The sequence below is a fragment of the Triturus cristatus genome, chromosome 4_2 (assembly GCF_964204655.1).
Source record: "Triturus cristatus chromosome 4_2, aTriCri1.1, whole genome shotgun sequence".
In the NCBI taxonomy this organism is placed as follows: domain Eukaryota; kingdom Metazoa; phylum Chordata; class Amphibia; order Caudata; family Salamandridae; genus Triturus; species Triturus cristatus.
Genome location: NC_140586.1, coordinates 267,772,589 through 267,799,622, shown reverse-complemented (window position 1 = coordinate 267,799,622; position 27,034 = coordinate 267,772,589). Strand labels below are relative to the sequence as shown.

The 27,034-nt window shown below is 43.8% G+C and overlaps 1 protein-coding gene across 1 annotated transcript in view; it reads left to right on the top strand.

Moving 5' to 3' along the window:
• LOC146833607 (cytochrome P450 2D6-like) overlaps positions 1–27,034 on the top strand; it is a 251,268-nt gene that overhangs the window by 168,718 nt on the left and 55,516 nt on the right. The gene's annotated exons all lie outside the window — the stretch shown is intronic.

Sequence of the window (27,034 nt, the reverse complement as noted above, 5' to 3'; positions counted from 1 at the left end):
GACACGCAGCCTTGGTTCCTTGCTGACGCCCAGCGTCGATGTTGACTTGGCACAAGGGTGCAATGCGTGGAAAATCCGGATGCTCTGGGGTTGATGCAGCAGAGGTGAAACAGGCACTGCGCCAATTCTCCCATCTGCGAACAGGCACTGCATCGATCCTTCGGCCACAGCACGGTGATGCTTTGCTTTTTTTACCACACTGCAAGCTTGTGGCAGGAAAAACAGGCGCAGCAGGTCGCCGTGTGTAGTTTCCACTTTTTTCTGCTGCAAAGTCACTTCCAAGGTCCCAGAATTGGAATTGGCACCTTGTGGCAGGTCAGAGCTCCCAGCAGAGGAGTTCAGGAGCTGCAGGTTAAGTCTTTGATGGCCCTAAGACTTCCAACAGGAGGCAAGCACACACATTCCCTTGGAGAAACTTGATAAGCAGGATACAAAGCAAAGTCCAGTCTTTGTACTTCTCCAAGACAGAGGCAGCAAACAGTAGGCCAGTACAACACATCAACAAGCAGAGTGGCAGTTCTCCTCATAAGGCTTCTCCAGCTCTTCTTCTTGGCAGAATATCCTCTTATTCCAGAAGTGTTCTAAAAATGTGGGGTCAGAGATGCAATACTTATACCTCTTTTGGCCTTTAAAGTAGGAATACTTCAAAGGATAGTTCTTTGTAGTGCACAGATCCTGCCTTACCCTGTCCTGGCTCCAGACACACTACAGTGGGGTGGAGACAGCATTGTTAGAGGACAGACACAGCCCTATTCAAGTGCCAGTGACAACTCCTCTCACCACTCTTGCTCAGGAAGGCCCATCAGCCTGGTGGTTGCCAATCAGGATATGCAGGGCACACCTCAGCTCCTTTTGTGTGATTGTCTAGAATGGATACACAAACAGCCCAACTGTCAGTCTAAACCAGATGTGGATTCCACAGGCAGGCAGAGGCACAGAATGGTAAAGCAAGAAAATGCTCACTTTCTGAAACTGCTATTTTCTAACACACAGTTTAAAAAACATCTTCACCGAAAGATGTGTTTTAAATCCTGAGTTCTGGGAACACAATGTCAGGGAAGTTGCACCAGATGTTCCACAGAGGCAGAAGGCTGCTAGCTCCCAATGCCCACCTTCCGGAACGCACTGTGAGGAAACAGCGGCTCCGGACAGGGGGAAAGGGGAATGGGACAAGAAGAGACACTCGTGCGTTCCTGGACTCCCTCTTCTATTCTGGATGGATCTTATTCAGGAGTCTCCTAATGCACAGAGGGAGAGAACATTTCAGTCTACTTACTTTTACTTATCTGGCTGTCTCTACTCAATACATCTAAATACCTCCCCTACCCAGGTCCGCTGGAGTATTGGCCTCTCTTCTATTCAGTTGACTAACCACAGGTGGAATGATGTTCAACCTATAGCACAAGGAAAACACGACTTGGGTTAATTATGTATTCTGTTCTTCTGTATCTCTACTAAACTACCTTTCCTTCCACACTCCTTACCATGTAGTTAGTCTTTCTGCTTTGTACTTGGTAACTGATTGTAGGAGAGAGAGAGAGAACAGTGTTACTCCTGATAGTTGACCCAAGTCCTTGATGACTTCTTGCTTTTCTTGTGCAGAAGTTCTTAGGAGAATCCAACTTCAAAGGGGGAGGGGAATACGCGCAAAAGGTAAGAATAGGAAAACAAGGAAGGAGAGAACAGGTAAAACGCAAGGAAGGACAGGGTAGAAGGTGTAGTCACGGACTTATCTTCAAATAGGTTTGCAGTTCAAATCCAAGTCTAAATTGAACTCTCTTACTTGTTTGTCTTCATATGCAGATAGTTCGAGTTCTCTCAAGCTCAAATGATTGAATTGTGAAGGAAGGACGAAATCCCTTCTGAAAGTCTTCCACTGTTGGCTGCTCACCAGGACGTCGATAGTGCTTCAGTAGAAAGGTTCTTGCCACTCGCTAAACTAAATACTTATTAGTTACTCGGAAGTCAAACTCTGACCCTGTAATTACTACGAACCTCTTCACTACGGTCGGTAGACGCGCGTGAAGGAATTGAACACGCTCTGGATATTTCTCACAGAGAGCGCGCGAAAACACTACTTCCCTCAAACGAACTCAAATTGAAGTGCGCATTGGAACGCGCCTTGCTGACCCACGTAGTCTCGTTTCACACGAGACTCCAGAGGCCAATCAGTAAAGGGGAAAGTCTGAAGAAACAAGCGGCCATCTTGGAACGGGTTTCAACTCTACTTAGCATTTATCCAGACACTGCAACAGGAGGGCTTAACTGTCATTCGAACTCTTTTCTTTTGCTGATTGACAACAGCAATGGCATGCACGTTGTTCCTGACAGTACCCCCTCTCAAAGACCGATTTATCGGTCCTGGCTTCAATGGATGTCGCAAATGAAATTGTCTGATCAGTCTTGGGGCATGTACATTCTCTGCTACTTCCCAGGTTCGATCTTCAGGTCCATAACCTTTCCAATCTATTAAATAGACTAACTTGCCTCTCAATCTCTTTGAATCTAACACCTCTTTGACCTCATATTCAAAATGTTCTTTAATCTTCAAAGGGGGTGGAGGACTGTCTAATCTGAGATTAGGAGCTGTCTTTTTTAAGAGAGATACGTGAAAAACAGGGTGAATCTTCAACTGCTTGGGTAGCTTGAGTTTACAAGTCACTGGACCTAGAACTTGTTCTATAGGAAAAGGGCCTACGAACCGTGGCTGAAATTTTCGATTTCCCTTTAACCCCAAATGTCGGGAGGATAACCAAACTGAATCTCCCACCTGATACTGTGGGGCCTGTCTCCTGTGTCGGTCTGCTTGTTTCTTGTAACTCTCCTTTGCCTTAACTAAATTGGATTCCGCAGCCTTGCGAGCTGAGGCCAATTCAACCAACAGATTGCTAGCAGCAGGAACCCCAAAATCTCCCTGATTACAGAAGGGATTCGGGTGTCTCCCTGAGTTTAAGAAGAATGGAGAATAACCGGTGGAAACATTCTTCGCATTGTTGTGTGCGAATTCTGCCATCCACAGTAAATCTGACCATTCACCACCCCGATCCAAAAGGAACAAACGCAGGTACTGTTCTAATTCTTGGTTCACCCTTTCGGTTTGACCATCTGTCTCGGGGTGGTAGCTGGTAGAATGTCTGACTTCTACACCCAACCCTCTCATGAAAGCCTTCCAAAAGTGGGACACAAATTGAGGGCCACGGTCCGAAATTAGAATCTTAGGGACCCCATGAATCTTCACAATATTTTCCCTGAAAAGCTTAGCCAACTCAGGGGCTGAAGGAACTCCTTTGACAGGAATGAAGTGGCTCATTTTCGTGAAGGTGTCTACCACTACCAATACAGTGTCATAACCCTTACTCTGTGGAAGGTCTACAATCAAATCTAATGTGACGGTATGCCAAGGTTGTCTTGCTGTGGGTAAGGGTTGCAAAAACCCCGATGGGGCCTGCCTATTTGATTTTCCTCTGGCACAGAGCCCACAAGACTCCACAAAATCCTTAATTTGCGATTTCATGTTTGGCCACCAAAAATAACGCTGGATTAGGTCAATAGTCTTCAACGTTCCTTTATGGCCAGCTAAAGGTTGATCATGACAGTCTCTTAGAACCTTTTCTTGAATCTCTTTGGTAGGTAAATACAGAGCTCCACGTCGATACGGCAAGGAATCCTTGATGACTCTTCCTTCTTCTTGACTTGCCCATTCAGTCATTTCCGCCGCCGACATTTGTTTGCCAATCTCTTCTTGATAATCAGGAAAGGAAAGCGTGCACACAATCTTAGATTCTGGGATGATGGGTTGTGGAGTTACCGAATGCTCTGTACTTTCTGTCTGGATCCTGGATAATGCGTCTGCCTTGCCGTTCTTACTTCCAGGGCGGTAGGTGATCACAAAGTCGAAATCTGCAAAATAAAGGGACCATCGCAATTGACGTGGTGTTAAGGTCTTAGCAGATTTAAGAAATTGAAGGTTCTTGTGGTCCGTGAATACTGTGATGGTGTGTCGGGCTCCGAGTAGATGATGTCTCCATTCAGTGAACGCGTCCTTCACAGCCAACAACTCTTTTTCCGCAATGGTGTAGTTGATCTCTGCTGGATTTAATTTCCGGGAGTGATACGCCACAGGATGCAGTTGTCCCGTTGATTTGTGCCGCTGAGACAGGACTCCTCCAAGGGCTTGATCCGAAGCATCCGCTTCTACAAAAAAGGGCTCCTCTGGATCTGCATGAAGTAAGATGGGTGCCGAAGTAAAGCTGGTCTTAAGAGATTCGAAAGCTTGTTCTGCCTCTGTTGTCCAAGAGAACTTCACTCCCTTCTTGAGCAACCTGGTGATCGGAATAATTTTCTGTGAAAATCCCTGGATGAACCGGCGGTAGAAGTTTGCAAATCCTAGAAATCGTTGAATCTCCTTTACCTCTTTTGGGGATGGCCATTCGATTACCACTTGGACCTTCTTCACATCCATCAAGATTCCTCCTGGTGACAAAACGAATCCCAAGAACTCCACCGTCCTTACACTGAAGGCGCACTTCTCTAGTTTTACGTAGAGCTGGTGCTTACGAAGTCTCTCTAAAACTGCCTTAACATGCCCTGGATGTTCCTTTGGATCTTTGGAATAAATCAAGATATCATCGAGATAAATTACTGCAATCTTATCCACCAAATCTCCCATGACATCGTTGATGAAGTGCTGAAAAGCTGCCGGGGCGTTGCATAACCCAAAGGGCATGACCTGATATTCGAAGAGCCCATATTTGGTCCTAAAGGCCGTCTTCCATTCATGACCTTCTTTCATACGAATCAGGTGATATGCCCCCCGAAGGTCCAATTTGGTGAAGATTTGAGCATCTTTGATCTGATCTAAAAGGACGGAGATCAATGGCAACGGGTAGCGGTTCTTGACGGTGACCCGATTGATTGCTCGATAGTCGATGCACGTTCTCAAGGAGCCTTCTTTCTTCGGAATGAAAAAGAGTGGGGAAGACACCGGTGATTGTGATGGTCTGATGAATCCGTTGGCCAAATATCGATCGAGGTATTCTTTGAGATAGCCATTCTCTGCTTCCGTCAATGCATAAATTCGACTGCAGGGCAATGCAGCTCCTGGTTCTAAATCAATTGTGCAATCATAAGAGCGATGTGGTGGAAGTTTCTCCGCCTCTTTTTCACTAAAAACTTCTTGGAATTCGAGGTATTCAGTTGGAACTTCTGAAGTATCTATGACCCCAAGGGAATCTCCACTAAACGACAATAAGTTGGCCATAGTAGGTTCCCGGACCTTAAGCGGGGAAGCGAAGCAATGTTCTGAACAGAAGGCGGAATCCATGTCAACCGTTCGATTTTCCCAATCTATCGTGGGATTATGCAAGGTAAGCCATGGGAGGCCCAAAATGATCTGAAACTGTGGGGCATCAATTAAATTAAATTGAATGACCTCTTGGTGTCCATTGGCCTGGATCAGTTCCACTGATTCGGTATGATGTGTGATTGGGCCTGAGGATAGATTAGTCCCGTCCACAGCCCGCACGGGCTCCTTCTTTTCCTTACACAAGGCCTGAATTCCCATTTTCTTTGCATATTTAATGTCGCAAAAATTGCCGGTTGCCCCTGAATCAATCATAATGGCCACTCCAGCTATCTCTTGATCTCGAAACTTCAAGGTCATTTGTAGAATTAAATGTGGTGTCTGAGTCTGTAGAGTATTCATTATATGATGCATTCCTGGAGCCTGATCTTCCTTTTTCGCCATCTGAGCGACTCCGCCTACAGATGGTTTTGGGAGTTTCCCGAAGTCACAGTCTTCGGTCTCTTCGGACACTCCTTCACAAAATGGCCTGAAACCCCACAATACATGCACAATTTCTTTTGTCTTCTTTGTTCTTTTTCTTCCTTGCTTAGAGGCCCTCGAACTGAGCCTATCTGCATGGGTTCACTATCTGCAGCTCCTAGTCCTGAGCTCTTACTCGAATCTGGTTTCGTTCGGTCAAATCGAGGCAAGTTCCAACGAAAATCTTTGATCTTTCTTTCTCCTCTTCTTTCCGAACTTCTGAAATCGATTTCCAGAACGAGATCTACCAGTTCAGAGAATTCTGTGGGTCTATGAGGGATCTGTGCCAGAGTATCCTTTATTTCATCTCGTAACCCCCGATAGAATAGGGCTGATCTCTTCTCCTCAGGCCAGTTGGTTTCAACCAATAATTTATTAAACTGAGTCAAGTAAGTAAGAAGATCCCTGTTCCCTTGACGCAATTCTAACAGCTCATTATCGGTTGCCTGAGAGATTTTGCGCCGATCAAAAATTCTTAGAAATTCTGTTTTGAAACGCTCAAAATCATACAGGAATGGGTCATCACGAGAAACTAAAGGCATAGCCCAATTTGCAGCATCTCCCCCCAAGTAGGACAAAATAAAGGCTACTCGAGATTGGGCATCCGGGAAAAGAGTGGAGCGACACATAAAATGTAGGGAACATTGGGTAAGGAAGAGTTGAGCCTTTTGGGGATCACCATGAAATCTTTCAGGGGGGGCCAAAGGTATTAAGGGGGAAACTGAATGAATTACTTGAGCTACCGTGTGTGGATCTTGAGCTGACTGGGAAGTACCAGAAAAGGTTGGGACAGGAGGTGTTCCGGCGGAAATTTCACTCACTCTCTGAGACAATTGCATTGTTTCTTGGCGGGAGGTTATCAATTCCTGTCTTAGGTTTTTATTTTCTTCACTTAAAACCCCTAATTCCCGCTGAATTCCCTCTAACATTTCTCCTAAGGCTTTTAGACTAAAACCCTCAGCCATTCTGCCCAGGTGGAAAATTTTACGGGCACTTCAATCTGTCAGGGAAGTTGCACCAGATGTTCCACAGAGGCAGAAGGCTGCTAGCTCCCAATGCCCACCTTCCGGAACGCACTGTGAGGAAACAGCGGCTCCGGACAGGGGGAAAGGGGAATGGGACAAGAAGAGACACTCGTGCGTTCCTGGACTCCCTCTTCTATTCTGGATGGATCTTATTCAGGAGTCTCCTAATGCACAGAGGGAGAGAACATTTCAGTCTACTTACTTTTACTTATCTGGCTGTCTCTACTCAATACATCTAAATACCTCCCCTACCCAGGTCCGCTGGAGTATTGGCCTCTCTTCTATTCAGTTGACTAACCACAGGTGGAATGATGTTCAACCTATAGCACAAGGAAAACACGACTTGGGTTAATTATGTATTCTGTTCTTCTGTATCTCTACTAAACTACCTTTCCTTCCACACTCCTTACCATGTAGTTAGTCTTTCTGCTTTGTACTTGGTAACTGATTGTAGGAGAGAGAGAGAGAACAGTGTTACTCCTGATAGTTGACCCAAGTCCTTGATGACTTCTTGCTTTTCTTGTGCAGAAGTTCTTAGGAGAATCCAACTTCAAAGGGGGAGGGGAATACGCGCAAAAGGTAAGAATAGGAAAACAAGGAAGGAGAGAACAGGTAAAACGCAAGGAAGGACAGGGTAGAAGGTGTAGTCACGGACTTATCTTCAAATAGGTTTGCAGTTCAAATCCAAGTCTAAATTGAACTCTCTTACTTGTTTGTCTTCATATGCAGATAGTTCGAGTTCTCTCAAGCTCAAATGATTGAATTGTGAAGGAAGGACGAAATCCCTTCTGAAAGTCTTCCACTGTTGGCTGCTCACCAGGACGTCGATAGTGCTTCAGTAGAAAGGTTCTTGCCACTCGCTAAACTAAATACTTATTAGTTACTCGGAAGTCAAACTCTGACCCTGTAATTACTACGAACCTCTTCACTACGGTCGGTAGACGCGCGTGAAGGAATTGAACACGCTCTGGATATTTCTCACAGAGAGCGCGCGAAAACACTACTTCCCTCAAACGAACTCAAATTGAAGTGCGCATTGGAACGCGCCTTGCTGACCCACGTAGTCTCGTTTCACACGAGACTCCAGAGGCCAATCAGTAAAGGGGAAAGTCTGAAGAAACAAGCGGCCATCTTGGAACGGGTTTCAACTCTACTTAGCATTTATCCAGACACTGCAACAGGAGGGCTTAACTGTCATTCGAACTCTTTTCTTTTGCTGATTGACAACAGCAATGGCATGCACGTTGTTCCTGACACACAAACCTCAAGTCTCCATCTCTTCCCAATGGAAAGTTACGCTTGTAAGATGTTACAAGGCTACTCCAATGATAACCTATGGGAGAGATAGTCCTTGACATAGTGAAAAACCAAAGTAGCAGTATTTCACTATCAGAACATGTAAAAGACACCAGTACATGTCCCACCTTTTGCATACACTGCACCCTGTCCATGCAGCTACCTTGGGCCTGCCTTAGGGATGCCTTACAATCAGAAAAAGGGAAGCTTTGGGCCTGGCAAGTGGGTGCACTTGTCAGATCGACATGACAGTTTAAAACTGCATTTGAATTCACTGCAATTGCAGGCCTAATGCAGGTGTATAGGGCTACTCATGTGGGTGGCACAACCAGTGCTGTAGGCCCACTAGTAGCATTTGATTTATGGGCCCTGGGCACACACATTGAACTTTACTAGGGACTTACGAGTAAATCAGATATGTCAATCATGGATTGCGTGGATCCACAAAATTACAACCACCGCGCATTCCCCAAAGTCTTCCAATAAAAATGGTACCACACTTGTGTGGGTAGGCCTAGTGCCCGCGACAGGAAACCGCCCACAACGCAACGTGGACACACCACATTTTTATAGTGAAAACTGACCCTTTTCTTGCAAAGTGCCTAGCTGTAGATTTTGAACCCTAGCTCTGCAGGCACCTTGGGAAACCTAGCAAACATATACATTTTTGAAAATTATACACCTGGGGGAAAATTATACACCATGTTCTGTTACCCATAATCCCTTGCAAACCTCAAACTTTGTAAAAAAAAAAAAAAACAACACGTTTTCCACACATTTCTGCGATGGAAAGTTCTGGAATCTGCTTGGATCCACAAATTTCCTAAGACCTAACATTCCCCAGGTCACCCAATAAAAATGGTACCACACTCGTGCGGGTGGGTGAAGTTCCCACGACAGGCATGGGCCCAAAACGTATTACCTATCACAAAACAACCTGGTTTTGCAAGAGGGGTCACCTAGATTTTTGACCCCGGGCTCTGCGGCCATCCTGGGAAACCTACCAAACCCACACATTTCTGAAAACTAGACACCCGGGGGAGTCCAGCGAGGTATGGCTTGCATGGAACCCCTAACGTTTTGCTACCCAGAATCCCCTGCAAACCTCAAATGTAGCAGAAAAAATCTAATTTTTCTCATATTTCGATGTGGGAGAGTTCTGGTATCTGCGTGGATCCACAAATTTCCTACCACCCAGCCTTCCCCCAGCTCTCCTGATAAAAATGGTACCTCACTTGCGTGGGTGGGTCAAGTACCCGCGACAGGCAAGGGCCCAAAACGTATTGAGGACACATCAAAATTACCTATCACAAAACAACCTGGTTTTGCAAGGGAGTCACCTGGATTTTTGGCTCTGAGCTCGGCGGCCATCTTGGGAAACTACCAAGCCAACACATTTTTGAAAACTAGACACCCTCGGGGAGTCCAGCGAGGTATGGCTTGTGTTGATCCCCAATGTTTTCCTACCCAGAATCCATTGCAAACCTCAAAATTAGTTGAAAAAAACCATATTTTCCACATATTTATGTGTGGAATCACTGTTACGGCACAAATGTCCTACCCCACAGGGTTCCCCTCAGTCTCCCGAGTAAAATGATACCTCACTTGTGTGGGTGTCCAATGCAGAATTCACTAACAACGTATTTTGAAAAAAATGTGAAAAAATGTGATTTCTTTCAGCTGAATTTGAGGTTTGCAGGGAATTCTGGGTAGGAAAGTATTGGGGGGTCCACACAATCCATACCTCGCTGGACTCCCCCTGGTGTCAAGTTTTCAGAAATGTGTGGGTTTGGTAGGTTTTTCAAGATGGCCGCCGAGCCTGGGGTCAAAAACTCATGGGACCCCCCTTGCAAAACCAGGTTGTTTTTGTGATAGGTAATTTTGAAGTCTCCTTAATACGTTTTGGGCCCTTTCCTGTTGCAGGTACTTGACCCACCCACACAAATGAGGTACCATTTTTCTCTTAAGACTTTGGGGAATGTGGGGTGCGCGGTATTTTGTGGATGCATGCAGATTCTGGAACTTTCCACCACAGAAATGTGAGGCAATGTGTTTTTGTTTACAAATTTTAAAGTTTGCAGGGGATTCTTGGTAACAGAACCTGGTTAGTCACCCCATCCTGGATTTCCTTGGGTGTCTAGTTTTCAAAAATGTATAAGTTTGCCAGGTTCTCCTAGGTGCCGGCAGAGCTAGGGTCATACTATGAAGCTAGGATCAGCGAGGCAACAGACACTCAGAAAGAGACTTTTAATGTACTTAGGGAGCTGAGTTGTTTGAAAGAGCCAAGGACAGTCACCAGTCAGGCTGATTGTGATAAGATGCAGGATTTTTTTAAAACTAAGGTTGAAGACATTATTACAGATATAGGTAACACATGTATTACTCCCTGCTCCTTGTCAGTGGAGGACCCGCCTGACTTTCAGGGTACTACTATCTCGATGTTCCCTTTGCTCGAACCACATGATTTAGTTCACTTCATGGCTAAAGTAAAATCAGGGTCACCTGAGAACCCCTGCCCGCCGACGTTGTTTAAAACCATCATTCCAGTGATTGAGGCTGAGGTGTTGTCCCTACTAAATTTGCCTTTGGCGACAGGAAGGGTTCCACAGAGGTTTAAGGAAGCCTTGGTGATCCCGTTGCTGAAAAAGGCAGGGGCGGACACCAAGAGCCTTAAAAACGTAAGACCCATTTCCAGACTCCCCTTCCTGGCTAAAGTTCTTGAACAACACGTACTCAGAGTCCTCTCGTCTTTCGTTGAATGGTTGCATTCTTTTCTGGAGGGAAGATTCTTCCAGATATTTGAGGGGGATATAACTTCTAAACCCTTGCCTTTGCTGTGCGGTGTCCCCCAGGGATCGTCGCTGAGCCCAACTCTTTTTAATGTGTATAAGGCCCCATTGGCGGCTATGGTGGCACCTTTCTGAATCCATATGGTGACCAATGCCGACGATACCCAATTGGTTATAGCGCTTAACCAAGGAAAGCAGCTGCCCAATGCCCTTTGCGCATGCCTAGAGGAAGTCTCTAAGTGGATGGGGGCGTCCCACCTGAAGCTCAGTGGTGAAAAGACTGAGATCATGATCCTGGGCAATCCTTCAAGTTTTACACTATGTGACCAGCATGCATGGGCCCAGTCCCCGTCCCCAAGACCGAGATAAAGAGTCTGGGCATCTGGTTAGACCAGAACCTGACATTCAGAGTGCAAGCAAGGAAGACGGTGGACACTTGTTATGACCTGCTCAGAATGGCTCAAAAAGTGCTTCCTCTTCTTCCTCCCCAGGCCAAGAACATTTTAGTCCAATCACTGATACTTTCAAGGACAGACTACGGAAATGCACTTTACTTGTGGCCCCAATCGCAGTAATCATGAAACTGCAAACGGTTCAAAACTGCGTGTCCAGAATACTGTCGGGAATGTCCAATCACCTCTCGGCTAAACCTGCCCTTCACTCCCTTCATTGGCTCCCAGTGAAAGAAAGAATTAGCTTTAAGGCCCTCTGTGTTGTCCACAAGTCCCTGCAGGGGAACGGGCCACCGATAATGTCGACCATGATCCTCCCTTACAAAGCAAATAGGAAACAGGTTTGGACGAACTCCATTTGGTTGAAGTCCCAAGGCTATAGAGGGCCAGAAGCGGAGGCCGACGCTTTTCTCACAATGCAGTCAAACTCTGGGATGCACTGCCACTATATCTTTGAAAGGAATCTAGCCACCCTGCCATCTGATTGCAACTGAAAACACTACTGTTTCCCTAAGTCTCTTTGCCACTGGTTACTAGTCTTGCACAGCGCTGGGAGGCCCCCGGGTAGCAATGCGCTATACAAGTGTCTCTTTCATTTCATTTCAGCTGCTACACACTCAGCAAGCCGGTTTCAGGGCACACAACAGCACTGAGTTGGTGATGCTTTCAGTGCTGGATGACCTGCGGCTTGCAGCAGACAAAAAGAACCCCTCAGCTCTAATACTATTGGACCTCTCAGCCGCATTTGACACGGTGAACCACATGCAGCTGTTAGCCCGAGTCCGGCGGCTGACAGTAACTGGGATGGTCCTCCAATGGATTACCTCCTTTCTGGAGGATCGGTCCCAAAGAGTCCAATTGGGAGATTGTACATCTAGGCAGGGCATCCTACAATGGGGGGTCCCACAGGGCTGCGCGCTGTCCCCTCTACTTTTTAATATTTACCTTCAGCCTCTGATAGATGCACTAGCCAAAACAGACTGTCAGGTGTTTAACTACGCTGACGATACTCAGTTAATTGTGCGATTTGACCACTCTTCTGCCTCACAGTGTAACGTCCAGAATATCCTCCGGTTCGCTATGAACTGGATGACCTCCAACTCACTGAAGGTAAATCCGGATAAAACAGAAGTACTTGCTCTTACTTCAGGGGTCTCGCCCTGGTCCAGTCTTTTTTGGCTTCAAGAACTGGGCACCACCCCAATCCTTTGCCAGCAGTGAAGAGCCTGGGTATAAAGTTGGACACTGGATTAACCCTAAATAGCCTGGTATCTGCTGTTGTGGGGAGCTGTATTGGCCTAATGCGGTAACTTCGGAAACTGGTGACCTTGCTGTCTTTTTCCACCGTGCAGACGGTCGTGACAGCACTAATCTTGTCACGCTTAGATTATGGCAACACAGTCTACACTGGGCTTCCCAAAAAACTTCTGGTGAATGATGCGTCAAGGTTGATTTATAAGTTGCCAAGAAGAACCCATGCCACCCCTCTGTTGTAGCAGTTACATTGGCTTCCCATCAAGCAAAGGGTTACATTTAAAGGGGTTGTGCATTGCACATAAGTCTCAGTTTGGAGAGGCACCCAAATACATCAAAGAGCGCCTGAGGCCCTATGTGCCCGGACGCTTTCTTCGGTCATCAGAGTCCTGTCTGTTAGCCTGCCCATGCTTTAATAGAACGACTCTAGGGGGCTAGGCTTTTTCAGTCATCATCCCCCAGATCTGGAATAAATTACCGGATGGTATGCGTAAGGAAGTCAGGTTATTACTGTTCCGGAGGAGACTTAAAACCCTTCTGTTTACAAAAATGACTTAAAATTCCCATGCTGGTTTTGGTACCCGCAATTTCGGAGATGTGCAAATAGCTACTGTTTCTAAACTCTATGTTTTGTTGTCATTTCAGAAATACATAGGTGACTTTCATACCGATTTTTCCCTGTTTATATTTTCCCAAATGAATTGCTATATACCCGGTACACAATAAAAAACCATTGCAAGATGCTGCTCAGTTATTCGTTCTGGGTTCCTCAGGTTCTTGATGAACCTACAAGTCCTATATATCCCCACTACCAGAAGGGCCCAGTGGATGTAATGGTATATTGCTTTCAAACATCTGTCATACTTTAGAAGTTACAGATGAAAATGATATCACAAGTGGCTGTTTTTTAAACTCATTTTCATTTGTTTCTATTTTCAACTGTTAGTTTCTATATGAAAACCTTGAAGGATCTACAAAAATCACCGCTTTCTGAATTCAAAATTGTATCTACTTTTCAGAAATGTATAACTTTCTAGGAACCATCATTGCTTTCATACCTATTTTTACCATTAACTGAAAGGAGGTTTAAAGCACACAAAAAACCAAGAATAGGCTATGTCCCAGACAAATGCCAAAACTATGTAAAGATAAATAACTTGGTTTTATGACAAAAGTCTGTTTGTCCCTAAACACTGGGAAGATGGTGAGTTCAGCACCACAACCCTCTGTTGATACCATTTGCAGGGGAAAACACAGACGCTTTCATCTGTAGCCCTTTTTTCCAATTTTTCCCCCCAAAAACTAAATGTAGCTATATTTTGGCTTATTTCTGGGTCTCCTCCAGGGGAATCAACAAACCCTGGGTACCTTTAAAATCCCCAGGATGTTGGAAGAAAAGGACGCACATTTGGCTTGGATACCTTATGTGGTCAAAAAGTTACGGGGGTCTAAGCGCGGACTACCCCAAATAGCCAAAAAAAGGCTTAGCACAGGGGGGAACAGGCCTAGCAGCGAAGGGGTTAACACACATTATAAAAACAAATTGTATATTGTAATGAATATGTTGTATAAATTAAATATATAACCTATTTAAGTAACATTTCTAAAAAAAATAAGACACAAAACATTAAAGATCCTGTCAAATATAAACAAAAAATGAAATTGAATAGCTTTTTTAACATAGAGGGGCCGATTCCGATGTCGGACGGACTCAGGTCCGTCCGACATCGGTCAGGAGCCGTAACCAACATAACTGCTGTCATCGGTTACGGCCCTGCAAGTACGATGCGACCGTACAGGGTTCGGTCGTACTCGTATACTTCACAATGCAAGTATGCATTCCGAGCGGAATGGATGCTTGCATTGTGAAAAGCAGGGGTGCAGTTCATCCCTGCACCCTGTGCCCAGCACCCCAAGGTGCCTGCCACTGGGTGCAGGGATCCACAGAGGTGCACATAGGTGCCACAGGCCGCCATTCAGCAGCCTCGCACCCATGGGGGCCCTACTGGGGCCCCCAAAGACAGTTTCCGACTGCTTTTTTGTGCCGGAAAGACCGGCACGGAAAGGCAGTGAAAAACTGCCATCCTACGACCTCGGTCGCAAAGAGGCAGCCGGGGGAGTACTGAGGGATATCCAGACGGCGGACGGGCTCTGCGAGCCTGTCGTCCCCAATCCGGAAATCCGTGTCGGATTCCTTTCCGACCGAGCCCATCAGAATGGCTCGGTCAGAAAGGAATCTGGCCGACACGTTCCGTTTTGGTCGGAAGGGCTCCGACCATCGTTCGGAGCCCTTCCGACTGGAATCGGAATCGGCCCCTAAATAACAAAAATATTTCTAAAAATACTAAGACAAACAAAATTTAAAACATCCACATAAAAATAATCACTACTTGTATAAATGAAATTCTACAAATATAGGAAAAATACATACAAGTTGAGAACAAAGAAAAAAAGAATTCGAACAATTACACAATTATCAAAAATTCCATTATAGTTCCAAGCAAGCAAAAGGTATCAAAAAGTTAGAAATCAGAAAAAATTAAATTTACTCCTCAAGTGCTAACCTAAGCAACAATAGAGAAAGTGTTGAACTTTGATGGGATCTTATTTATATTTCTGTATTCCTTTACTATCTTTATCTTAATTCTATCCTTATGTTCTTTATTTATCTATCATTAGTCCCACTTCATCATAAGCAATAGCTGGTTAAAGTGTTGGAATTTATAAGGCTCAGATTTACTATTTCCATTCTATCCCCATTTCAACCTGAGCAAACGTATTGAAAATGCTGAACTTTGGTAGGGTCAAATTTACTATTCCCCACTCCATCATAAGTAACTGGGGAACATATTGAACTTTGGATCGGTCAGATGCATTATTCCCACTCCAACGCAAGCAATAGTAGGGGCAAAATTGTGCTTTAGAGTGGTCGGATTTACTTACACCTCTTCAAAATAAGCAACCGTAGAGAAAGTGTTGTATTTTGGAGAGTACTATTCCAAATCGAAAAAGAGCAAAGTTGTTGAACTTTGACGTGCTAGATTTTCTATTACCACTCCAAGCTAAGCAACAGTAGGAGAAGTATTGGACTTTGGAAAGATAAAACTTTCTATTTCCAATACTGACCAGCAATAGAAAAAGTTTAAAGATCTAAAATCACATTTACTATTTCCAAACCTAAATAACAAAAGAGTTACATGGAATAAAAGTAAAAACATATTTGAAATATATGTAGTAAAATGAAAAAGTCCCATTGAAAACATATACAACACAATACATTAAGTCGTTCAAAATATATATCAATGTAAGTACAACTTAAAATCAAAAGCTAACAAGTTATAACTACAATTTAAAATGAATTACAATTATGTTTAAACACTTCCACCCTACTTACCCACAAAGGAAACAATCTATAGAAAATAAAAAAGTAAAAGTAAATCATAATTTATGAAACATCCTAAACACAAACAAGATATAATTACAAATAACACAGATATTTTAAAATATATTTACCAGTTTTACAAAACAATCAAATACTCATAAATCTTTCCATGTATTGTTTTAAATATTTAATTAACCAATTAACAAATCAATTAATTAAAAATAAATTCATCAATTTATAACATTAAAAATATTTAGTCAAAATACTTCCTTCGGTAGTCCTCTACAAACCCAACATCTCGCCAAAAAATATTCAAAATATTATGTATTATATAGAAAAAAAGTGCAAGAATTGTACAAAAAATTATAATGAAAATTATTACATTTCATACTTTAAAAACACATTTGCATATACAAATTAATTAACTAATTAATAAAATGAATAGCCTGTTCAACCAATGAAAAAGTTAATTATCACTTTAGAGAATACTATAAAATACCTTTTATTCACATACAAAACAAACAAGAGGAGTGTACTTAATTTCTGTAATTTGCTTTTGTGTAGTTTAAGAAAGTTCAACATAATTATGTGAAGTTACATGTAACTATGCACAATTACGTAAAATGCAAAATTGGGATTTGGTATGCTATTTGAATGTGAAATGCATCCTCACATCCACTTTAGACACGAGGATGCATTTTGTGCTCCAAATATAGTTTTTTTCGATTTAGTCAGGTTTTTAAAGAATGATATTAAGGTTGCAAAGCAAATACTGAAGATCACCTGAGTGCCGGCCCGACTGCAGGCGGAGGAGCCCAGGGGCCGCGGCTGATGGGACAGAGGAGAGAGAACCGTATGCCGGGAAGAAACAGGGGCCCGGGGCCTTCAAGGACATTCCACAGGATTGGGAATAGTCGGGATACTCTAGCTGAGGCCCACTGCCTGACCACCGTGAACAGGTACAGCTCTGAAGGGGAATAGGAGCGCCGAGCACCGGACAGTACACTCAGCCCACTCATTCCTGGGCTCGGACCCTGCGGGGGTAATGGAGAGGCTCACTCGCAACCGAGTGGGGCGCGGGTGGTAACTATACGTGGGGCTGTCTAGGGACACACATGTGCTCTGACTCTCGGGTGACTCATTCCTGACTTTTTACCCTGAGTGAGTAAGCACACCTCGGCTCAGTCAGCCCAAGGTTCTTTAGAGTCACGCTTGGGCCCTTAATCTTGGGTAGAGTTGTCACCTTCCCTCAAGAGAAATACCTGGGCATCTCCTCATGTCTTAATATTCTGCGAAGGTCTGGAAGTGATTATTGTGGAAGTCTGGAAGTGAAAACTGAAACGCTGTTTTCTCGGCTTGGGGGCACAAACTGTGGATTTCTCCATCTCCCTGGTGGGACTGGTGTCCCAGAGAATGCGCTAACATGCCTACTTGCACTCTTAGCCCCAGGAGCCATCACCGCACCCACAAAGACCAGGGTGCACAGTGCCGCCACGTGCACCCGATAACGAGGGGGAGTAGCGAGGTGTCAACATGCGCATAAAGCGCTGACTCTCCCCCCGCGGCGTGGGACGGGCTCGTCCTTGCCCATCACTGCCAGGAAGAGGCAGGGCAGGTCCACGCCACTTGAGTTTGAGATTCGAGGCCAACAAAACTGGCAGGACCTTCAGGGCACTATCTAACTTTACCGGGAGCAGTTGGTGGAACCAGGGTCAATACAAACTGGCGATACACCTGGAACAACTTGTGGCTTTTGATTAACTCTGACATCCAGCTGGACAGTTATGTGTTAACTTGACTCATGGGACTGTATTTATTTAGTTTCTTTTTGTACTGTTTTATGATTGTGCGTCTTGGGGCTGCCTGATCTCCCTGGGCCTACCTCTGGGATAATCTGTTACTGTTTATTTTCTCTTTTTTTCTTTTTATCCTCTTGCTCTGGACATGGGGAAGCGTGGCTGTGTACCTAAATAAACATCCTCCGGTGCTAATACCAGCCCCACTCCCCCAAGCTTCAATTGATAGGATGCTTCAGAGAGTTATAGGGGTAGTCTCGACTGTAATCGAGCTTACAGAGGCAGCTATCCCTAACCCCAGATATCTTTCTTCAACCACCGATTTCCGAACCATCTAGCCCCGGATCTATTTTTTGCCCACTAGAATCCTTTTTCGGACCAAGTGAGACTTTGCCACCACCCTTACAACCTTCTCCAATAAAAACAAAAACCTGTAAAGGCAGAATGACCACTGCTTTACCCCAAGCCGTTAGGCGTAAAACGGGTAATGGGACAGGATTAAAGAATAGGACTAGCCCAGAAATTAGTCAAAGTGAGGGTGAACCAGTCAGTCAGGGGGGAGTGGTAGAACCACCTTCCAACTCTTATAAAGATCCTGACTGCCCTTCATGGGTGAGGAATTTGATAGTGGAACTAGAGGCACAGATGAGAGCCATTGTCAAGGAAGAACTAGCGCTCCACCTGGGGAATAGAGTTAGTGGCCAGGTGCCTGCCCCGAGCACACAGGCCAACCCTCTAGTTAATATTTTACCGGCTGTAGTGGAGAAGAAAGACTGTAGCTCACAGACGGATAGAGCAGGGCAACCCCCTTTAGTTAGATGTGGCCCCTCCAGTGCTCCATCTTATCCAGCTCTAATGAGTGCTGTTAAGACAGGGGCTCGCAGCGCCGCACAAGAGGGAAACACTCACTCTCTTTGTGAGGAACCCGGCATCCACTAGCCCCAAGTTCGGAGGGATATTCCTGGCCCCAGGAGCCTCATCACGGGGAACGTGAGTTCCAATCCTGCTCCTAACAATGAAGGCCCACGTAGAAGCTGACCTGCCCATTCTGACCAGATGATGGACAGGGAAACGCCTAACCCAGCAGAGAATGAGAACCCATACCCAGTCCTATCGGCCACGCCAATAATAGATCTACCCCCAGCCTCACTCCCCTATGTTATAGTCTTAACTGGTGTACCTGAATTTAAACCAGGTCAGAGAGAAACACAGTTGGAATTGAGGAACAAGTGCCTTTTTTGGCTCACCAGGCATGGAAAGTTTCCCTATGACAGGGCAGGTGAGATACTACTAGTTTGAAGAGTGGGTTGGGTTGGTAAGAACCCCAAATCAATCAAAGGAGACTGTATAGTTATTCATTTTAGTAATCCCCGGACAGTCCAAAACTTGGCTGATCAACTCTCCTGCTCTTATGCACCACTCACAGGGATTCAACCACACACCCTGGACTTTTTCCATTCCTGTAACTATCCACCATCTTGGACCCCTTGCACTAGAGTCCCAACACATTGGTTTCAATCCCCTCCAACACTCGGTCAAATCTCTAGAATACAGTATAATGTTGCAGTAGCAAATAGGTTTGGGCCCTTGAAGAGGTAGATTGACTCATGACAGCATCCGATTTTACTCTTAGCCAGGGGTTAGGGGAGGCCAACAGAGAGTTTAAATCGAAAATCACTGGAATACAGCACCAAAGTATTGCTGGTGTGTCAGAAGATGCACCAGGGGAGCCCCATCATGAATCTAATCAGGGACCCCAAGGCTACGATGGTGCTACCTTAGATGTGTTGAACACTCTAGGCTCTCTTACCCCTGAACTTATAACTTCAAGCATGGCCTGGAATAGCTCCCTAGCGGAAGTGGGAGCACCAGACCCCGGGACCGACCCAGAGACTACACAAACCCCTAACCCCTCTGTTCTTAATGCCACCTCGAACTTAGGCCTCAAACTGAGAGTCTTGACATGGAACATCGCTGATATTAAAAATAAACTCCAAAATCCTGACTGGACACAATTTGTGCAAGATTATGATGTGTGTACGTTCCAGGAGACCTGGGCTAGAGAGGACACTGTTATGAGGGGCTTTGCAACTTTCAATGTGCTAGCAACTATGGGGGGGTAGAGGCAGACCTTCGGGAGGCTTAGGCACGTGGTTTGCTACACATTTGGACTGTACTGTTGAACAGTTGAACACCTCATATGATGATATCCAGTGTACCCTCCTTACTTTCTCTGCTAGGATTAAAATTGCCCTTGTTAACATATATTCACGCCCGGTAACCTTTGCACCGGACCATAGACCTGCTTACCACATTTATTGAGTTAATTCCCCCGAATACTAGGATGGTGATAGGAGGAGATTTTAATTGTCAATTTGAGCCTCTAGCCCTTCCCACTGACTCTTCGCTCACTGTCGAGGATTCCCTTTGGTTAATCCCTGAATCGCAAATTCCTCCGGTAAAGGCTTGGACTCCCTTGTTACTCCAGATCAGTGCAGTAAAACTAACTCATGCACTGAGGGCATGCAATGGTCGTACTAAGTCAGACCAACCAGGGAAGCCTACTTTTAATGGACCGGGGCAATCATCCCTATTGGACTATATTCCAGTGGAAGCAAGCATATGGCACTGGGTAGTCGACTTCGCTGTCTTGCCAAGGCACGACAGTGATCATATTGCTTTGGTACTCGACCTCAAGCTTCCAGATCTTCACAGTCCCTCAATCACTAGCTCCTCCCCTGGCACTAACTTAACACTAGTCAATAACAGAAGGGGAATCATATGGGAAACCCTGAAGCAGTCACCAGGCAAGGCTGCGGCCCTTTATTCCTTAATTGTCTCACCCTTATTGGTAATGGAGAAGGCTGCCATACTGTCAATTCCCCTGATACCATCGCTCAACTCATGGCTACTCATGTGGATCTGACCACTAGCCTGACCAACATCTTCAACCCCCTGATGCACTCCATAGGCAAGAGGAGCCCTAAATCCACTTGGTTTAATAATTCTTGCCGAATGGCAAAGGGTGCCCTCATTGACGCTATAAAATCCATAGACCGATCCCTGATAAAAACAAGGAGGGCTCTATATAATGATAGTTTAAAGCTAGCCAAAAAGAACTGAGAGTGTGAAAGATGGGATGCTATCAAACAGGCACTCACCAACAGAGATATGAGGGCATTTTGGATCCTGGTTCGTACAGTTAGTTCCCCAGAGAACTCACCTATTGAGCCGAACATCGCTGCAGACGTTTGGAAACTTCATTTCCAATCGCTGTATTCAACTCAGGACACCATAGAGCTCATTGAGGGAACTTTGCCAACTGTTGTAGGGAATCCCCTCGAAGATAATGTAGGGTTCACTCTGACCTAAGTGCTGAGTGCAATTGGGAAACTTCCCTTTGGAAAGGCCCCCGGACTAGAAAAGATCCTGGGGGATCTATTTCGGGAAGAACCCAACATCTGGGGACCCTATCTATGTGTAATATTTAACGCCATATTAAACGGCATGAAAATCCCGGACACCTGGCTAGGGGCAGACATTTTTCCAGTATACAAGAAGGGCTCACCCCTCCTGCCCATTAATTACAGGCCAATCAGCCTGATTGACGTAACTCAGAAGCTGTTTGCCAGGATTGTCCTGGAGTGTCTTCAGTCCTGGGTGGACGAGCACGAGATTCTGAGTGCATACCAGTCCGGTTTCCGTAAAAACATTTCTACTATTGACCAAATCTTCAGGCTCCAATTATTATATTGGAAGATGGTGACAATAGAGGGTGGGAGCCTCTATTTGATCTTCGTTGATTGACCTTAAATCAGCCTTTGATTTGGCACAAACTGTGGGTGGTTCTAGAGCAAATGGGCATTCCGCCCTATTTGCCGTCTTTGATCAAGCGCCTGCACTATGGAAATTTTGCCTGGGTGAGATATGGGAAATACGGGAAATGAACCCCAAGCTTCCCAGTGAATAGAGGTGTAAGGCAGGGGTGTGTTCTGGCCCCCACACTGTTATGTCTTTTTATTAACGGTTTGGTGGACCAATTAAATGAGGTAGCCAATATTGATGCCCCAAAGCTGGCTCGTGACAAGGTGCCAGCAATGATGTTTGCGGACGACACCTTGTTACTAACCAAGTCTCCCATGAGCATCCAAAGGATCCTTGACAGCTTCTCTCTATTTTGCAAAGACAGGGGGTTGGAGATCAACACATCAAAAACCAAGTACATGGTTTTTAACCCAAGCAAAACATCTCGCCCCAAATCCCTCCCTAAATGGCACCCAGTTAGAGAGGGTAGCTGTCTTTGACTACCTGGGTGTTATGCTGACAGAAACATTTGGATGGGGCCCGAAGCAAGAAAAGGCAGGCTTAAGGCTACCACAGATGGCTGGGGGGAATAGTAAAAATGATACAGGAACTCATCATTTAGACAACCGGGCCCGCTGACCGAGATTTATAAAATCCAAATCAGGAGTGCTGTACTATATGGGGCAGAACTCTGGTGTTATCTTCCTGCAGGTGGACTGATTAAATCAGAGAACAAGTTTATGAGGCAGCTCTTGGGTCTACCGCCAAGCACCCCTCTCATTCCCTTACGTATGGACCTCGGGATAAGACCCATAGAGGAGGAGATTGGACTGCGTCCTTTGACCTTTTGGCATAGACTATGGGCGACCCCTGAATTAACAGCCTACCAGTCTAAACTCAAGGCAATTTTGGGACTCCCATGGGTTGGAAAACTATCTTGGTTTACACATAAAAGACCTGTGCTTCAGATTAGGTCGGTCAAACCTATGGACCCACACTGAGGAAGTGTCCCCGACAATATCGCGGCTTGAACTAGTTAAAGCTTACAGGCCGTCTAACTTCTGATTTCCTCAATTTTAAAGGCCAGTATTTATTTGAGGCCTTCCTTGATGTTGTTCATCCTTTCATGGTGAGAAAACATTATACTCAGTTCAGGTTGGGTTGCCTGCCGGTTCATGCATTTACAAGCAAATGGTCAAAAGCTTCTCCTATTGTATGTCCTGCTTGTAACAGCCAAGAAGAGTCAGCCACTCACATTTTCTTCTTTTGTCCTGGCTATAATGCAGCCAGGAGGCATTGGCTCTTACCACTATGCAGGAACCTGGGGTATAAGCAGTACCGGAAGGCCTTTAGAGTCTTGAGAACTGACACTCATCCTCCGATTGTTTTTGCTGTGTCCCGTTTCCTCAACTGGCATAGGAGCCGCAAGTTTTAAATTCCCCCCGCACATGTTAAATGCCCCTTTTCTATTTCCAACTGTTTTAACACTATTAACTCATCAAATCATTGTTTTAACCTCTTTTTAAATGTTATTATCTTTTAAACTGGTATGAAATTTGATGAACTCCTTTGTATTTTTGGTTATATTTTGTAATGTTTATTGATGTTTCTATTGTCCAAATTCAGTGATGTATGTATTTTATCTTTTGCTTTTATGGTCTATAATGACGGAAATAAAGCTGGGAAATTGAATGGAATGGAGAATTAAGCATAAGGGTGAATTTGAGGATATAAACTATGGTATAATACAGAATAATAAGTCGAAAGTCAAAGGAAGAAGGTGCAACCTGCACATTTTTGTCCTTCACATCTTGGATATGAGGTCATAAGACTGGACAGAACCTGGCGAATTGGGGAGGACATACTTCATTTCATAACACCTCCTTTTCCAATACAAAAATAGACTTACAATTTCAAAACTGCACAGGACTCTGCATTATAAATTACTCTCCTGGTGGAAAAACAAAGGGGTATATTTACAAGGGGATAGCGCCATCAGAACATTGCTTTTAGTGATGGTCTGGTGGTGTGATGCCCTTCTCCATATTTACAAAGCGGCGTTAAGACACTTTTTGTGGCGTAACGCCACCTTGTAAATACGCTCTTTAGACGCATCATTTAGCGTGAAAGGTGCGTGCCATGGGTAGTGCTGTGGGCATTTCACCACAACACCCATCGCTTTTTGACGCTGCCCCAGAATTAAAAGGATGTGCAAATCTGAGGCAGGGCCAAAAACTAAACCCATGCAAGAGCAGGTGTTAGCATGGCAAAATGAGGAAAAATACTGTATTTTTCCTAATTTTTGCTTTTTCTATGTGTGTTGCATTCTGCAGCACACATAGGAAGAGCAAAACATCATTAATTAATGTTTTTGTGCAGGAAGGTGTTCCTTCCTGCACATAAACAATCATTAAATAATGAGGATTTGCTAATTCTATGTGTGCTGCATTCGGCATTTACAGTACAATACAGTCATCTGAATTCATAGGCATTGTAGAACACCTTAAACAGCTGTACTTTTGCAGTCTTCCCTCTTTTATTCAGTGGAAATATGTACCTAGACTTACAGAATACTTGTTCCTTTAACCTTTTGATCGATATATTATTTTGTGTTTGCACATTTAATGGATTGGTAATAAAAGCAAATAATGCAAAGGATTAACTTGTTGCAATTCCTTTTGAAAGTTTGAGAAAAACAATTGCTTCATTTGCTCAACAGACCCACATTTATTTAGAAATTGGGTACAGAATAATTGGTTGAAACAAGATTTTCAAAGTATCCAACCTTTACACCTAAGAGGAGAACAATGTAGACAGCTTCCCAGCTAAATAAAAAAAATCTTTTTTCTTGTCTTGGTGCTAGAATTTTAGCATATTCGTTATAGTCTGTAACCATAAGTGATATAGGTCTATAATTGTTGAAAGTGGTGTTATCCCTGTCTTGTTTGGGATAAGGCAATTATCATTCCTTTGAAGGTACCACAAGCTTTTGTTTGAGAAATAAAAGCTGAGCTCATATAATTTGAAAAAGTTAGAGAAAGAATAACATGCAGTGAGGAAGCCATCAGGTCCTACGTCTTTCATTCAGTTTAAAAATGACATAGTAATAATCACCCCATCAATAGTGATATTTTTTAAATATGTGCCCAATTCAATACTAGTGTAGTGAGGACTGCTATTTATATACGAACATTGCTAAGTTAGCACAACCGCGTTAGATGTTAGAAAGCCATCTTGCCACTTTTACTGCTTTTGCAAACGACACTGCAGTTACATGTTATTATTTGGGCGCCATGTTGCAGGGATTCTGCTTATGCACAGAACTATGCACAGGAAACCAGGACCTCAGTGAATTGTGGTGTACCAAAAACTCACCTCAGAACCCAGAACCCCTTATCCGACCAGCATCAGTTTCCCATTCGTTATCCGAGTTTTATCTCGGCGGTCCCAATGTATAGACAACCCAGAACAAGCGACTTAGTGTATTCTCAGGAATGGTGGGAATCAGAAATACCTGTTCGTAATTATTCTCATATCAGTCCACAACAAGAGTAAACAGAGACACAGTAAAGTTTAAAGAGTTTATTTTATAAACCTCGTGTCCTAAGATGCAGTACTTTGGCTAAGATAAGCAGACAAATGATTAAAATCAAAACCATCAGCATAGTTACAATACCATAGAAAATGAAAGGAGAAATCATAATAAAATGACAGTGGATGACAGCCACCTTCCTTTTGCTAGTAAACTAATATTATTATTATTAGACTAATAGAGGGACTCTAGGCTTAACTGGGTAACCCCATACCGTAAAGATCAGCTTAGTGGAATCACATCACAGGATCAGGTAGACTCTGCTCCTGGGAAAGCTCTTCTTTCGAATGTGTATAAAGCATGCAGCCTGCAATATTAAAAGCACTCGACTTTCAGGTATTTGCAGCTGCGTGCGTGTTATGGCTAAATAGTGGGCCGATCATCCTGAACCCAACAACATGCACTGTCTAGCGACCCAGACTGTTTCTTTACACAATGCTCAGACCAAGGTCGCAGCTCACTGTTAGGGATGTGAACAACAGACAGTTCTCATGTGAAGCAAAGGCGAGCAAGCATTTCTCAAATAATAACATGTAACTGCAGTGTCGTGTGCAAAAGCAGCAAAAGTGGCAAGATGGCTTTCTAACATCTAACGCGGTTGTGCTAACTTAGCAATGTACGTTTATAAATAGCAGTCCTCACTACACTAGGAGAAAGATCCATGGAAATTGAAGGGAACTAATTGTTAAACTTGTCATCTTCTACTCTAGGTTATTGAGGTTATATATGTTTATAAAACTGAAGGAAACAATCACTATTTTCAGATAGGGTAATTCTAGCTACCCTGTCCTCTCCATTTATAGAAGAGATTAAGGGTATTTCTTTTTAACTTTCAAATAATTTCCTAATAATTTCCCTATTCTAGTTTTAACCCCCCCCCCCCCCCTCGGAATGTGGCTTTCATTTGATTTATAATCCCAGGCCCATATTCTGTTTTTGACTTATTACATTCAAATGTAGCTCTATTTAAATGATTGAGAGGGTCTTGTGATTTCAAGGTGTAAATGTTATGTTCTTTTCTTCAATACAACTATTGAGATGAGGCATTGTAAACATCTCATTATTTTGAATGAATATATCTGATAGACTGCTTTAATTCAGAAATTTAACTGACAAAGCAGGGCATTCCTTCAGAAATGGGGAGCCATTTAATAAATCTCTGTTAAATCTACATTGATTGATATCTACTGTAGGCAGAATATCAAAATCAGAACAAAATCAAAGCATGAGCAACAAATAGTTTAAAGCCAGTTTCTGAATGTAAAGTAATATTTCTGAGTTTTAAGCAAAAAAACATTAAAACAATGCTAGATTGTGTGTCATGAACAGGAGAGTGAAATATACTTATTTTTAGCTAGATTACATAATAATCGCATATCAGAGACGTCTCTCCACTCGATTATTTAGTTAGACGTTTTTACATTTTATATTGAAAGCATCTACATAATGATCACCTACAGAGAAAGGGGCCTACCGCCTAATGAAAATCATATCACAATACCAAATTATCCTTCAAAAAAGTTGTCAGAATATAATTGTTGTTTTTCCAAAACAAAACATTAGAATTATTAAAACTATTGATATACCATCTACCATCTGTTTCACATTAGTGTGTGAATACCTGGATCAGTTTAGGTTCATAATTAGAATTATAAAACCATTCTTTTTACCTAACACAGTGGAACAGAAAATATTACCCACTCAAGATGCATTTAATGTATTTGCTTCCTCATCAGTATCAAGAGTCTCCTGTATTAAATGGTTTAAGTTTCACTAAGTGAGACAATATCCTCTGCCAAGAGGTACCACTAGTTAAAGCA